At 36.1% G+C, this 16335-nt stretch overlaps 1 non-coding gene across 1 annotated transcript; it reads right to left on the reverse strand.

Moving 5' to 3' along the window:
* Positions 1-15375: 15375 nt before the first annotated feature.
* On the reverse strand, positions 15376-15482 carry LOC116132458. The gene has a single exon (XR_004128415.1). It is a non-coding gene; the product is annotated as a small nucleolar RNA R71 (small nucleolar RNA).
* Positions 15483-16335: the final 853 nt, after the last annotated feature.

Below are 16335 nucleotides of genomic sequence, written 5' to 3' on the forward strand. Positions count from 1 at the left end.
GGGGTTACCATCCATATGAACTTGCCTTTAGCAAGCACCCATGCAGTGTACCAGGTTGTCGGCAAACAACCTTGAAAATGAGATCAGTCATTGCCTTTCAAGAGGGTCATTCAACACTATGATGGCCTTATCGTATTATCAGTGTCCTTGGTCAGAATAATACTAGGGTTACAGACATTTCTAGAATGACCACCATATGTGATCATAGGGTTCTCACTATTAAGATTTGAAATGCTTGATACCCTCTTCACGATTCTACCATCTTAAGGACATTTATCATTACATATAACTATGACTTACATGATATAGAAGAATATGCCTTTTATTGATAAATAAACATTTATTACAGAGTCAATTTTACAATAATAGATTGGCTGCACCTACTCTAACAATCTCCCACTTGCACTATAGCCAATCATTCATGGAGTCAATAGCAAATGACCTTAGGTTTTTTTCATGCTTCTATTGTGACAAAGGCTTCATCAATGGATCAGCGAGATTATCATCAGTATGAACTTTACTGATCTGTATATCTTTCCTCTCAACCATTTCTTTGATGAGATGAAAATGTCTCAGTATGTGTCTGGACTTCTGGTGAGACCATGGTTCCTTTGCTTGAGCGATTACTCCATTGTTGTCACAACAGATATATATCTGATCAACAATCATGGAAACCACACCAAGTTCGGTGATGAACTTCTTAATCTAGACTGCTTCCTAGGCTACATCGGATAATGCAATATACTCAGCCTCCATTATAGAGTCCGCTACAGTGCTTTGCTTGGAGCTCTTTTAGCTCACTACACCCCCATTGAGACAAAATACAAGCCTTGATTGTGATCAATAATCATCTTTATTTGTTTGGAAACTAGCATCATTGTATCCTCTTACAGTGAGCTCATATTCCCCTCCATAAACCAATAACATGTCTTTAGTCCTCTTCAAGTACTTAAGGATGTTCTTGATAGCTATCCAGTGATGCTCACCTGGATCTGATTGATATCTACTACAAGTGCTCAATCCACATAAGACATCAATCTGAGTATATAACATGGCATACATGATGGATCCAATTGCTGAAGCATATGAGATCCTCTTCATTCTATCTCTCTCATCGTGTGTTTTAGGACATATATCCTTAGAGAGATAGACACGATGTGACATCAGAATAAATCCATTCTTGGATTCTTCCATACTGAATCTCTTCAGTACCTTGTCAATGTATGTACTCTGACTTAGGCCAAGCAACCTACATGATCTATCTCAGTAGATCTTTATTCCGAGGATGTAGGCTACTTCTCCTAAGTCCTTCATGGAGAAGCTTGGATAACCAAGTCTTTTCCAACTGCAAGTTCGGTATATCATTCCTGATCAGAAGTATGTTGTCGACATACAACACCATGAATGCCACTACGCTCTTACTCATTTTCTTGTAAACACAAGGCTCATCTTCGTTCTTGATAAAACTGAATTCTTTTATGGCTTCATCGAAACGAATATTCCAGCTCCTTGAAGCTTGCTTGAGTCCATAAATAGACCTCTACAATTTGCATGCCTTATCAGCTTGACCATCAAGAACGAAACATCGGGTTGTGTCATATACACATCCTCTTTAAGATTTCCGTTCAGGAAAGTCGTTTTGACATCAATTTGCCAAATCTCATAATCATGATATGTTGCAATCGCAAGCATAATCCGGATGGACTTAATCATGGCAACCGGCAAAAAGGTTTCATCATAGTCAATACCATGAATTTGTTTGAAACCTTTGACAACCAATCGTGCCTTATAAGTGTGCACCTAGCCATCTATGTTTGTCTTCTTCTTAAAGACCCATTTGCACCCTATGGGTTTTACCCATTTAGGTGGTTCCACCAGAGACCATTCTTGGTTCTAGTACATGGAGTCCATCTCAGATTTCATGTCTTCAAGCCATTTAACAGAATCTAGATCCAATATAGCATCTTCGTATGTTCTGGGTTCATCATCTTGGTAGACTAGTATGTCACCATGTTAAGTCACGAGATAACCATATCTCTCTGGCTCATGGCGTACTCTCCTAGATCTACGGAGCTCTTGTGTTACTTGCAGTGGTTCACTTAACCTCCTCACGATGTTCAACCACCTCTTATGGCATACCTTCCCGTCCTTGGTCTAATGTATCTTGTGGTACTAGAACTTCATTAAGTTTTACTTTTCTCCCACTAGTACTTCTTAGGAATAATTCATTCTCTAGGAAGACACCAGTACAAGCGACAAAAATTTTGCACTCTTCTGGGTGGTAGAAATAGTACCCTTTGGTTTCCTTAGGATACCCCACAAAAATGCATCTTTTAGATTTTGGGCCTAACTTGTTTGAAGTCAATTTCTTGACATAAGTTTCACAACCCCAAATCCTTAGATAAGATAAGTTGGGCTTTTGCCCACTCCATAGTATCTATGGAGTCTTATCTATAGACTTTGATGGCACACAGTTTAATATGTGAATCGCAATCTCCAAGGCATAACCCTAGAATGATGTAGATAAATCACTAAAACTGATCATGGCTCTAACCATATCAAGTAAGGCCTTATGCCTCCTTTCAGACACTCCATTGTGCTGGGGTATATACAAAAGGGTGAGTTGTGATACAATCCCACATCCTTCAGGTATTCAGAAAACCCCTAACTCAAGTATTCACCTCTTCGATCCAACTAAAGAGCCTTAATACTTTTGCCCAACATATTCTGTACTTCATTCCTGAATTCTTTGAACTTATCACAGGCTTTAGATTTATGTCTCATGAGGTAGACATAGCCATATCTATTGAAATCATTAGTAAATGTGATGAAGTAGGAATATCCACCTCTGGCTTCAACTGTTAGTGGACCACATACATCACTATGGATGATGCCTAACAATTCAGTAGTCCTTTCACTTAGTCCTGTGAAAGGTGACTTGGTCATCTTGCCTAAAAGGCATGACTCACATACCTTAAATGACTGGAAGTCAAAAGGGTCCAAAACTCATTCCCTTTGAAGTTTTGCAATGCGAGTCTGATTAACATGACCCAATCTACAATGCCAGAGGTATGTGTGGTTTTGATCGCTATGTTTAGCTTTCTTAGTTTCAACATTGAGAATATCCTTATTTTTTAAATCAAGAACATATAATCTGTTATATAACCTTGCAATTCCAAATAGAATACCATTCAAACTAATGGACAACAATCCATTAGAAATTTCAAAACGATATCCTATATTATCCAAAGCTAATACTGAAATAATGTTTCTAGAAATTTCAGGTACAAAATAACAATCTTTGAGTTCTAATAATAAGCCTGTAGACAAAGATAAACAATAAGTCCCTACAACTAATGTAGCCACATTTGCTCCATTTCCAACTCGTAGGTCCACTTCTCCCTTGACGAGCAATCTACTCTGCCTTGGTCCCTGCACATTTGTACAAATGTGAGTACCATACCCTGTGTCAATGACCCAAGATGTTGAAGGAGAGAAGTTAATCTCAAATATGTACATACCTGAAGTCAAAGCATCTGACTTCTTCTTGTCTGCGGGGAAAGCCTTGCAGTATTTCCTTCAGTGGCCAAGCTTGCCACAATAGAAGTAAACTACCTTCTTACCTTTCCCAATGCCACCCTCAGGCTTGAGAGCATCCTATCCTTTGGGCTTGGGCTTGGGCTTGGGATTGGCCTTGGCTTTCCCCTTCCCCTTACCCTTTTCTTTATTGGCAGTAACCAGTAAAACAGGATTGAAATTTTTCATGTCCTGCTCTGCAGTCCTTAGCATGTTCAGAAGCTCTAATAGAGGTTTCATCATGGTGTTCATATCGAAGTTCATTATGAACAAGAAAAAGTATCAGGTGAGGATTGTAGAATTAAATCCACTTGTAATTCTGCATCCAACCCAAATCCCAAAGTCTCAAGCCTATCTATGTACCCAGTCATCTTGAGCACATGAGGACCAACTTGGGCTCCCTTAGTCATGTGACTTCTAAACAATACACTCGACACCTTGTACCTCTCATGTCAAGCATTTCCTTCGAAAAGCTCCTTGAGGTGCAAAATTATGGCAACAACGTCCATATTCTCATGCTACTTTTGCAGCTCAAATGTCTTCGATGCTAACATAAGGCATTGAACAGTTTCAGCATCATCAAGGAAGCTTTGGTAAGTTTCTTTTACTTCCTGAATGGCATCAGGATCAGGCTCAACCAAATAAGGCTTGTCAAGGATATATAATTTCTTTTCGGACTTCAGTACAATATGAAGATTTGATACCAGTACGAGAAATTAGATCCATCTAGCCTGTCTTCTTTATTGATTATCGATCGTAGGTTGATATTGCTCATTTTAAATGAATGTACAATACAAAAAAATAAAGTTATTATAATGTTTATTTTCATTATTTAATAAGGCCTTTTATTAAATAATCGCTCCCACTATTTTCCTCAAGCCAATAGCCCTTACTATTAACTCAAGAAAGCCCGTTGGCTTTCCTAGTGGACTGAGATCCCATCTAGTCCATTTCAAACCTTCACTTTGGTGAACAAGCCAAAATGGGTTGATTAGATAGGCCAACAAACTTAATCCACACCAATTGATAGCTCCTATTACCAACCTCAAATTTGAAGCAAGCCAACAAGCCAATCACATAATCCAATGGCCTAGCCGTCATCCTCAAGAGTCCTTCCCAGTATCAGTAGAATGGACACTACATGTCGCCACATACACAAAACATGTGTACTACTCTACTATGCCTATGACGTGTTTATCAACCTTCATTTTGGCGAATAAGCAAAACTGTCATTTTAAGTCGACCCATCACCATTAAGGAAAACTCCAATGAATTTTAATGTCCACTGGTAGAAGTGTACACTTCGCTTTGGCAAACAAGATTCTGACGAATAGTGCTTTGATTAAAACTATGATGTTGGAAGGCATACGTGACTTAATATACTTAAGTTAAGGGTTTTTATTTAATGTCTCACAAGATTATTATCTTTGTTAGAATATCATTGTTTCACATGCTATTGAACATTCAACCTTAGCATGCATTCTAAACAAAATAAAACGTGCTAGTACATGGCCCAGTAAAACCAATTTCCTCGAGTCTAGAGGAATTGATGGATTAACCTAGGGGTTTAAAAGTAAATCTTGGGTCTTCAAGTTATTCCTCTTCATAGCTCCTTCGTTTCTTCTTCACAATCATTACAAAGTATTTTATAATAAAACCCTATTCTAATTTACATTGATAAAATAGAAACCTCACGTTATATACGAGGGGAGTGAGATGAGAAGAAGAAATATATGGAGATATAAGAGAGAGAGGTAGGACTGTGGGTCCTATTTCTTTATAAAATTACAAGCAAACACAAAATTACAAAAACATACCAAAGGTCTAAGGCTCATGTACCGGGCACTATGCAATTTCAAACAAGAACATTGCATACATCTAAAAATTAACATTTTGAATTTAGGTGGGTGGAATTATTAAATTACCCTTCTTATGTGTGCAGAATTATTATTGGCTTTATAGGTTCAAAAACTGCAATTTGGCCCCCTGTGCAAAAAATAGAAAAGCAAAATGGAACAGTAGATTTCTTACCGCGGTGAATAAATTTTTCGCCCCGGCGAAGTTCATACACAACATCGCTGTGCAAAATGCCATAAACTTCCAGAAAACACAAAACGTTCCAGAGAGTTTCATGCCGCAGCAAAGTTTTATTCCATGGCGAGATCTACTTTTCCGGTAGGTCGCCATAGCAGGATTCACTCTTTACCTCTCGCCACAGCGAAGTGTTATTTTGCCACGGCTAATGCTGCAAAACAGCGAATCGCACTGTATGCTTTTTTTTTTTTTTTCCAGTTTTTTACGTAATGACATGGATCCAAATCAAATCAAATGCACTAGCATTCAACTAGGACACCAACCAACCAATAAATCATTCATCAACACATTATTTATTCAATTGATTAACCAAATCATGCAATGAACACATATTTTACATATTTTTTTAAAAACCATTTACACTAACATGTTATCAAACAAGCCACATGTTATCAAACAACATCAAAAACGTTATAATCAATTACCCGAGGCTATGATACCACTCTAAGGGAGTGAAACAAATTCACGCAACAGAAAAAGATAGAATATAAAACAAAACGAATCTGATCATCACATTAACGACCCAAAATCCAGGCAAAGATTATAACATTATAAACAAAACAGTGTAAACAAAATTTGTATAAATCAAAGTCTAACCCATACAAGGATTCGGAATACATTACCAACGTTTGGGGGCTCCTTAAATATCTCTAATTTGATCTCGCTCACGATTCAAAGTAGAATTGCATTCACGTCGTCCACATGAAGATAATCCGTAGAACCCTTGATTATTTCGCTAGAACAATCAAGGGCTTCAAGAATCAAGAAAGAACACAAAGAAAAATTCTTTCCTTTCACTAAGGAGTGAAAACGTGAGAGAGAGAGTAAAAAGGGTGGCTTGTTTTTTTTTTTTTTTTTTTTAACTATTCAATGAATAAATTAATTTTCTATTGTTTTAATTTTTAAGTTACACTTATACAGTGCAACAATTAAAACCCTATTCCACTTAGGAATAGCCATGGGCTCCAACCCTAGTTCACCCTTGCAACCAAACACTCCCTTTATGGTATTTTAATTAATTAATTATTATTATAATTAAAAATTAATAAATAATAATATATTAACATTTAATTAATAATTATAATAATTCATTTAAATATATGCATAGATATATTTAAATATAATCTCACTAATTTAATTTTAATATTAAAATTAAATACAGGCAACAACCTTAGCAAATTTAATTGCACTGTGAGATTACTAAAATACCATTTTGTCCTGAAAGACGAAAATACCCTTCTCACAAATTGATTCTTAAATTATCTTCTAAGTGTGTGACCCATAGGCTCCTCATCATATTGGTAGTGTGTAGTATCGCGATTAACACCAATTAATCTTCTCACTACACACAGATCAAGATTGACTCCTAACAATGCATCATAGCCACCCGATAGATTCAGATTCAACGAAACCGCAGCCAGTCAATGATATGGTTATTGTGCAATCAAATCCTTTCATCATCTGTTATCTCATTGAGACCGAGGTACAGAAAGAGTGTCAACCTTAGATATCCTTGATGTGTTTGTATTCAGTTACTAGAACAATGACAGGAATATAAATTGGATTGAGCAACAATCAATCCCACTATGACGACAGATTTAGTGTCATTGCCATTTACTGAATTATCTAGTGAGATAACTTCTCCCGTACCGAGGAGTGATGAATCCTTTGTCGATCTACCATAGTCTCGATACACTTCTCAATATAGCCAAACACTACTGTATTGATAGCTCTAAATAGAACTACGTTGGGCTAGTGTCAAACTACACCAATTGATGCACAAGGCGTTCCGGTGATCTCATGTCTAAGGATCACATGCACAACCATCCGTTAGAGGATTTATTCCATAGACACTTGGGTTACCATCCATATGGAATCCTCTGGTGGGTCTGTCCAGTGAACTTGCCTATAGTAAGCACCCATGCATTGCACCAAGTTGTCGGTAAACAACCTTGACAAATGAGATCAGTCACTGTCTTTCGACAGGGTCGTTCAATACTATGATAGCCTTACCATATTATTTGTGTCCTTGGTTAGAATAATACTGGGGCTATGGACGTTTCTAGAATGGCCACCATATGTGATCATAAGGTTCTCATTATCAAGATTTGAAACACTTGATACCATTGTCACAGTTCTACCATCCCAAGGGCATATATCATTACATATACCTATGATTTACACGATATAGAAGAATATGCCTTTTATTGATAAATAAATATTTATTACAGAGTCAAATTTACAATAATAGATTGGCTCTAGGGCACCGACTCTAACACGATTGGGCTGGAAGTGTTGATGATATAAAAAGCACAGTTGGATATTGTTTCATTCTTGGCTCAGGAGTGGTTTTGTAAAACCTTAAATGGAAAATACTCCTACAAAGGAAGGAGGGGGCTGAGTGAATAGGAGCAATCATAATTAATTGCGGAATTACAATTTAATACACACACTGCATCAAGATATAATATATACAGAAACATTAGCACATAAACAACACATGAATATGAATATAAACAATAAAAGAGTTGGAAATGTAAAAGAGTAAAGGGAAGAGAGTGCTCAGTGATTTATAGTGGTTCAAAGCTATGATCAAAATCCTCCAATGTCCACTTTGTCAAGACAGCCTCTTCAAGGTTCCACTAGAATCAGATTACGCCAAGTTACAAAAGTTTGACAGGATTTCACCTCTAGTTTTATAGAATTTCACCTAAGATAAAATGAATTCAAAATGTTTGTGTGGGTTTTTGCCTCTACTCTAGGTTGTTACACAATTTTTACACAAATTTCTCTCTTAGGATATTGAATGAGGATCTTGGAGAGTGGTGAGAAGATGTAGAATTATAGCTCAAAGAGTATTTTGATGTTGCAAAAATGTAGGACTTTTTTGCCACACTTCTTCTCTAGTTCTGTCTTCTTCAAAGTTAGATTTTATACTATGATATCAAAATATAGTCGTTTTTTATATCTGTTAGGAAAAAGTTGCAACTTGCAAAAGTAGGAGGAACAAGTGTTCCAATATCGCAAATAGTCGTTCCTAACTCCAACGATCATAAAATTTGAAATCTTGATCTAGTAACGACCATTATTTTGTTAGTAATGGGAGTTCATTTATTTTTATATGTGCAAGCCATATATCATTGGAAATGTATTTTAGTTTGTTTTCTCATGAATTTTACATAGTTGAATTTGGAGTACTCTAGAGAAAGTTATAGCCTAATCTTTGCAACCTATCCAAATTTTTCAAAATGATGAACAACTTGGTGGAATGGTATTTTTCATGCATGGAATGACTTGGGGACTTGATGATCAGCCATTCCACTTTGAATCTCCAATTTTCCAAAATTTGGTAGAACTATGAACGACTTTGTGGAACAAGGTCGTTCATGCCTAGAACATCTTGAGGATAAAAGAATGGTCATTCATTCTCTTGGAACAGGGTTTCCTCCATGATTCTAGGTGATTTGGAAAAAGTGATAAACACTAAATTTTAGTCCTTTGAATTATCTTTCTGACAGTGCAATAATCAAGTAATTATAATATTTGTAGCAAAGCATATCCTTGAAATACCGAAGAGATGTTCTAGATCTTGATTATGCCAAACTATCAACTCATGTCATGATTTAATCCTTGATTCTAGATGATTTGGGCAAAGTGATAATCATAAACTATTTAAATTTAAGTTATCTTTACAATGCCACAAGAATTGCCAGATTTGGAGCTTTCTAGACAAAGTTATCTCCAAAATACTGAAAGATAGTTCTGGATGTTGATTTTGCCAAACTGTAAAGTTCTATCTTGATTTTCTCCTTGATCCCGGCTAATCTGGGTGAACTTATAAACATAAAAGTTTTATCGCTTTGAATTATTATTCCAGGGTCACAAAAATGACTTGATTTAGATCTCTCTACCCGAAGTTATCATCAAAATACCGAAGAGTGTTCCAAAGGACAGTGTGAGGATATGAGTGATGGCTTACCTATATAATTATTTTGCTAGTCCTTATACAACTTATGTCATGCCTTAAAAGTTTTGTTACTCCTTATACAATTATTTTGCTAGTTTTGGCACATCAAAACACATAAGGATCCAACAATTTTGTTGGAGTTCTAGGAAACAAGAAGTTGTGGCTCAAACCACAATGGAAGCTGAATATGTTGCTATAGCAACTGCCACCAATCAAGCAATATGGATTCGAAAACTGATGAAAGACTTGGAAGAAGAACAAATGGAAGCAACAGTGATTACTTGCGACAATAAATTTGTTATTTCTATTGTGGAACATCTGGTCCAACATGGAAGAACAAAGCATATCAACAACAAATATTATGTAGTTTGAGAAGCGGAGAAAAAAGAGATCAAAATGGAGTTTTGTAGCTCTGAATCTCAAGTGGCGGATATTTTCACCAAAACTTTGCTAAAATCAAGATTTGAAATGCTAAAGAATTTGCTTGGAATGGGCATAAAAAAGGTTCAATGAGGAGTGTTCAAGGTTGAACCTATTTTGTGAGTACAAATCTTGTGATACCCTCACATTTTTGATAAGTTATACTAAGAATTTTTAATTGTAATTTGGGGTGTAAAGTGCAAGGATTTGGAACCTTTGAGGGAGGAAAGTGTACAGCTAAAACATGGAATGACCAAATTGAAATTTGCCTAATTAGTACTCTGTAGTGAGACAAACTGCTCAAAATCGCACAAAAATACACAAAAAGCAATAGACCTAATAACAATGCTCAAGCACAAACACAAGCAAGGATCTACTTAAATGACTATTCAAAATATGCTCTAATACCAAATGAAAGTTTATGACTTAACCAGGTTTATTAAACTTATGCAGAATAAATTAATCATGTTCATCTGTGCTTGTGGGTTTGTCCATTCATCATCAACACATTGTTGAACATCCAAGACATAAAGTAAAGCGCAAACAAATGGTTTTATCATGGTTCGGCCAGCTACCTACATCAATGGGATCACATCCAAACAAAGCAAATCCATTATAGCAAACATTCAAGGCTCATTACAAAATTGTAGTTGAGCAAACCAATGTAAAACACACCATGTTTTAACAATGCTCTAACTTCATCATTTGGATGATCCACCGTCTTGCCCCAACTTGCTTGAATCCAAGACACCTCTTAGATAGCTCGAGCTCCACTCAAACTTTAACATTGAAGACGCACTTCAGCTCCACAGGTTGAAATCCCATCAAGCTTTTCACCAATGAAACCACGCACGTTCCAACAACACTCAAACAACAAAGGTTAACATGGTATTTTAAAGCTTACTAAAGCATAAGGGAACCTAACCAAATATGAAATCAACCTCAAAGGATTTTCAGAGAACAATAACAAGAGTATTTAGGTTCAAAACATAATGCATGGTTAATAAAGAACATAAAGAAAACTTGCACAACAATCCATTAGACAACCAGCCGACAATCTCTTACAATGTTCAACTATTTTTCGAAAGTTTTCAACCACTTTCTTTAGACCACTTCTAAAAATTTAAACAGATTTCTAGCACCTCATCTGAGATATTAACATATGTGTACGAACCACTTACACATATCTCAGGTCCAGAAAAATATCCTAGCAAATAATGAAAACACAACATTTGTATGAAAGTATGACTAGACGACTATCTACAGACTAGACTCTGATGTGCCCACATGTTTTACATAAAAATAGACTAACTAAGTGTGCGAACATCAACATAGAGTGTCATGACAATTGAAAGCTACAAAAATGATTGTGCTTAAACAATATGATGTGTAAACATCAGAACTTAGTGTGCCCACACAAAATTCATAAGTTGACAATAACTACTTTTGGAGTTTAGAAGTGAGACAAGCAAGGGCGGTTGTGGAATATTCTAATCTAATGATTACTAGCAGTATAATTTGATTGTATAGTATTTAATCAATGTGATTAACAAAGAATTAATATGTTGATCAGCTTGGTCCGAGTCTTGTTTACTTAGTACTTTAAGCCATTTCAGCGACTTGACTTGAGAAGCCGAAAATTCTTCTAGTAGATAACCTTTTCGATGCTTATATGTGACGGATCATTTTTTGAGAAATCAATTTGTCCACCTGGAGAAGAACATTCAAGATACTTATTCTAAGGATTGTGAATCCTTTCTTGTAGAAGGAATAAAGAAATAATGTTCACCTTATTATAGAAAAATTTATGATACACACAATCACTCTTGGTTTGGATATTCGAATAATAGTTTCCGCGATAAACTAAAGGTACTTTTGCAATTCTGAATTTAGATTTTTTATTTTGAAATTCCAAATGGACGACTCATAGCACATTATAATTTGTAGAAAGAATATTTCTTGGTACCATAGTGTCATAGTATCTTTATTTTTTTCTTCTCTAACTTTTTGGTTCGATTTTTTTTTTTAACAAGATTAATGGAAAAAAAAATCATTAAATATGTTAAAAGTAATTTTTTATGGACTTGGTGTACCACAAATCCTTCATAATATCTTGCTACATTAGCAAAAAACAAATATCAGGCGTTTGATCTATTAAGAAAGTAGTTGTAAACAAAGATCCTTTCATAATATCTTTGAAAGTTGAGAGGTGGAAATTTCTATCTCTCAATGTGGCATCTATTATTATGTCCTTAAATAGTGGAAACTGTTGCTAATAATTTTTAATAATTAGCAAAAAATCATATAGAGCTAAACGATGGGAAATTTGGTATTTTGTGAAACCTTAAGAGTTTTCATAAAACCATACTTATACATAAATATTTCGGGATGTTTTGATTGTCGACATATATAGAGGCAATATTGGACGGTGTATAGATCATGTTATCTTGTGGTGGGAGGGAAGTGAATCTCAATTATCCTTTTGAAATAAGAAAGCGGAGCAAGATTCTCATGAAAAGGAAAAAAAAAATTCGTCAATTTGTAGAAGGAATAATGTAATGTATGTCTTATCATAGAATAAATCTTTTCGTATGATAATGATATAAACGTAATCAATTAGACCATCTCATCCTATAAATTCTAGGTCTCCATAGGCAACAAGAATCATCAGTAAGAGTTACTTGGAATTAAAGAGAAGAGTGATTATGAGATGGCTATAGCCCAAGTTTAACTCCCACACAACCTCCATGCCATTCTTAAAGAAGGAGACTCCCAGATTGACGCCTCCTGCAACAATCTGATTGAATAGCTCCAGGGTGGAATCTTCTTGAACCAAAACAAACTGGCAAGTAACATCTTCATTGTTGTTGTTATTATAATTTTGCACCAATTATTTTCAATATTAATACTTAATTAATGTTTTACTGCAGAAGTTTTGGGTTGACAGGCTTTTATGTGCTAATGCCTTCGACATTCATGCAAGAGGTCTCTCAATCACTTGGGGAGATGATAAACGTTACTGGAATTGGACTTACAAGCCAGACACACAACGGTATTTATATATCACATATATAAATATTGGTTTTCTACCTTATTTATAGTCAATGAAGATTAATTAATCAAATAAATTATGTGTTTGCAGTTGTGTTCAAGTGGAGGTGGCTGAACTATTGAATGTCTGCTGGCTTGACGTAAGCAAGAAATTCCCTGCCAAAAACCTTACTCCAGGGATAGTTTACTAAGTTTCGTTTGTTTTAATGATGAAGAATGGAGAATATGGATTTGCAAATTGATAATCCAAGGATTATACAGTTTTCATTAGACTTTTTATTCGGATTTCAGGTACTTTTTGGTGCATTTTGACCTGAATTGTTGCTTAATAACATTTTGTGTTTCAGGTTAGAATGGACATTTTTGAGCAACTGAGGACAAAATTGGTTATTTTTGACTCAGAAGTTAGCGGATCTCAGAAGTTAAGTGAGTTCTGAAGTAGGATACAGCACGATGAAGCTTGTTCCAAAGGGAGAGCACCAAGAATTGAAGAATCAAGCAAGATGCAAGTAGAGTGGCAGTTCTGTAATTTCAGAACTTTTCAAGAAGCTTCGACACGAACAAGTCTGCTTCTTTCTTCGCCGCGGCAAGATTCCTTCTTCGCCGCGGCGACAGTCGCAATTTCCAATTTTGTAAAACGCACAGGTTTACTTTGTGCGTGTTTTTATGAGAAATTTGGGGCGAAGTATAAAAGAAACACTTAACCTTTTTGCCCAGGGTCGTGCAAGAAGTAGGGTTAGCAACTTTTACATTTTCTTTGATTAAGCTTGGAGAGATTTAGCGATTAGAAGGGTGAAGATTCGATTTTGAACCAAACGATTCATCATTTGGGGAGATTTTTTGTCCTCTCTCTTACTTTTCATTATGTTGAACTTGACTATTATCATTTTTCTTATTTGTAGTATTCATTTAGCTATGAACTAACCCATTTTGGGTTAGGGTTTTGATTGTAATTCGGATTTTAATGGGTTAAGGGATTGATTGTTTTATGTTCATGTGACTATGCTTTAATTGTGTGTTGCTCTGAGTTTTAATACTTTATGTGATGAACATGATGAGATTGAGAAATGAATCATGTTAGGTTTCATGGGTAAACACCATTATAGTATTGGATGCTAGAGATAGATTCAAGAATTAATGAAATCATTGTAGGATTCTTATGCTTAATGAGTTTGGAATTGTTAACTTTCATTTTGTTGGGTGCGAAAAGTTAATAAGGAAGAATAGGAAACGTAGCCTGAGAAGGTATGTTTAACACCTTAGTGAGTTCGATTTACAACTATTGCATATGAATGTGAATGTGGTTTAATTTTTAGGTTTAACCCATAAAGTCCGAATGAAGTCAAAACGCTACCCTTTTTAATTGAATTGATTTTTATACGTAATTTCTTTATCTCGCATTGCATAGTTAAATTTTAGTCAGTTATTTCAGAGTTTGTTTTCTTTAATTAAAATTGCTCCCATTATCCAAAGAAGTCGATTGCTCTAACTTGAGAACAGTAGAATACTTAGTGCTTAGCTAACAATCCTTGTGGGAACGATACTCTATTCATCATTATATTACTTGTGCGATTAGTATACTTGCTACATTGCATGTTGTAGGAAACACGCATCAAGTTTTTGGCGCCGTTGCCGGGGACTGTTTTAAGTTAACATTGAGTCTTTCTATAGTTAGCTAGTTGGAGTTTTTATTTTTGTTTTTAATTTTCAGTTGGTTTGTGATCTCACTTTCCTTCATTTTTGTTTTTGCAGTTTATGCGAAGAACGAGACGTCAACCAGTGGTCCCTGTTGATCTTGAGATTGAGAGAACCGTCAGATGACGTAACAGAGAGAGAAGAGAAAGAGAGGATTTTGTTGTTGAAATAAAAGACATTTTTGTTGAAATGGCAGAACCAGAAAACAGGACACTAAGGGAATTTTTAGTTCCCATAGTGAATGGTAGTGGGTCGAGCATTACTAGACCTACAGTGCAAGCAAACAACATCGAGATCAAGTTGACAATCATCCAAATGATCCAACAGTCAGTTAGATTTAATGGTGATTTAAAGGAAGATCCGAATCAGCACATTGCAAATTTCTTGGAAATTTGTGACACCTTCAAGTCGAACGGAGTGTCGGATGACGCCATTAGATTGAGGTTATTCCCATTCTCATTGGGAGATAAAGCCAAGGGGTGGTTGATGGCACTACCACTGGGAACTATCACAACTTGGAATGATCTAGCACAGAAATTCCTCACTAAGTTTTTCCTCCAGCTAAATCAACAAAACTCAAAAATGATATCACATCATTTTTACAAGATGAGTCCGAGTCATTGTGTGAGGCTTGGGAGAGATACAAGGAGTTAATGAGGAAGTGCCCACACCATGGTTTGCTAGTTTGGCTTCAAGTCCAGATGTTCTACAATGGATTGATGAGTAATGTACAAACCATGGTGGATGCAGCTTCAGGAAGGGCCCTGCAGAATAAGACACCGGAAGAGGCCTATGAGTTACTTGAGGTTTTGGCAAGCAACAACTATCAAAGACCAAATGAGAGAGCAACACCAAGGAAATCTTCGGGTCTTCATGAAGTTGATGCCCTTATAGCCATCTCAGCCCAACTCACGGCACTTCAGAAACAGTTGAGAACTATGCAAGTAAATTCTATTCAAGCATCTCAACTAACGTGTGATTTTTGTGCAGGGAACCATGTGAGCAGCGAGTGCCAAGTTGGGAACACATTTGCTTTGTCATCTTCATCAACGGAGCAAGTGAACTACTTGGCAGAAAATCAGAGACAACCAAACAACCCATACTCCAACACATACAACCCGGGGTGGAGAAATCATCCAAACCTGGCTTGGGAAAATCAGAACTAGCAAAATAACCAATGGAACCAGAGGACAGTTCCAAATAACCAACCAGGGGTGAATAATCAACCGGGAGATTCAAGAGTGACGAAGTTGGAAGATATGTTTGGAAAATTTATGCAAGAGACAATGGAATTCATGAATGAGACGAGGATGAATTTTAGAAATCAAGGAGCGTCCATTCCGAATCTTGAAGTACAGATGGGCCAATTGGCTGAGAAGCTTAATGAGAGACCACAGGGTTCCTTACCAAGCAATATAGTAACTAACCCATGTGAGCAAGCAAATGCCATAATGTTGAGAAGTGGGACAGTTTTGGAAGAGGTAGAGCAAGCTACCAAGGAGGTTGAGCAACCCGGAAAGGAAGATTCTGAT

The sequence above is a fragment of the Pistacia vera genome, unplaced genomic scaffold (genome assembly GCF_008641045.1).
Source record: "Pistacia vera cultivar Batoury unplaced genomic scaffold, PisVer_v2 Contig253, whole genome shotgun sequence".
NCBI lineage: Eukaryota > Viridiplantae > Streptophyta > Magnoliopsida > Sapindales > Anacardiaceae > Pistacia > Pistacia vera.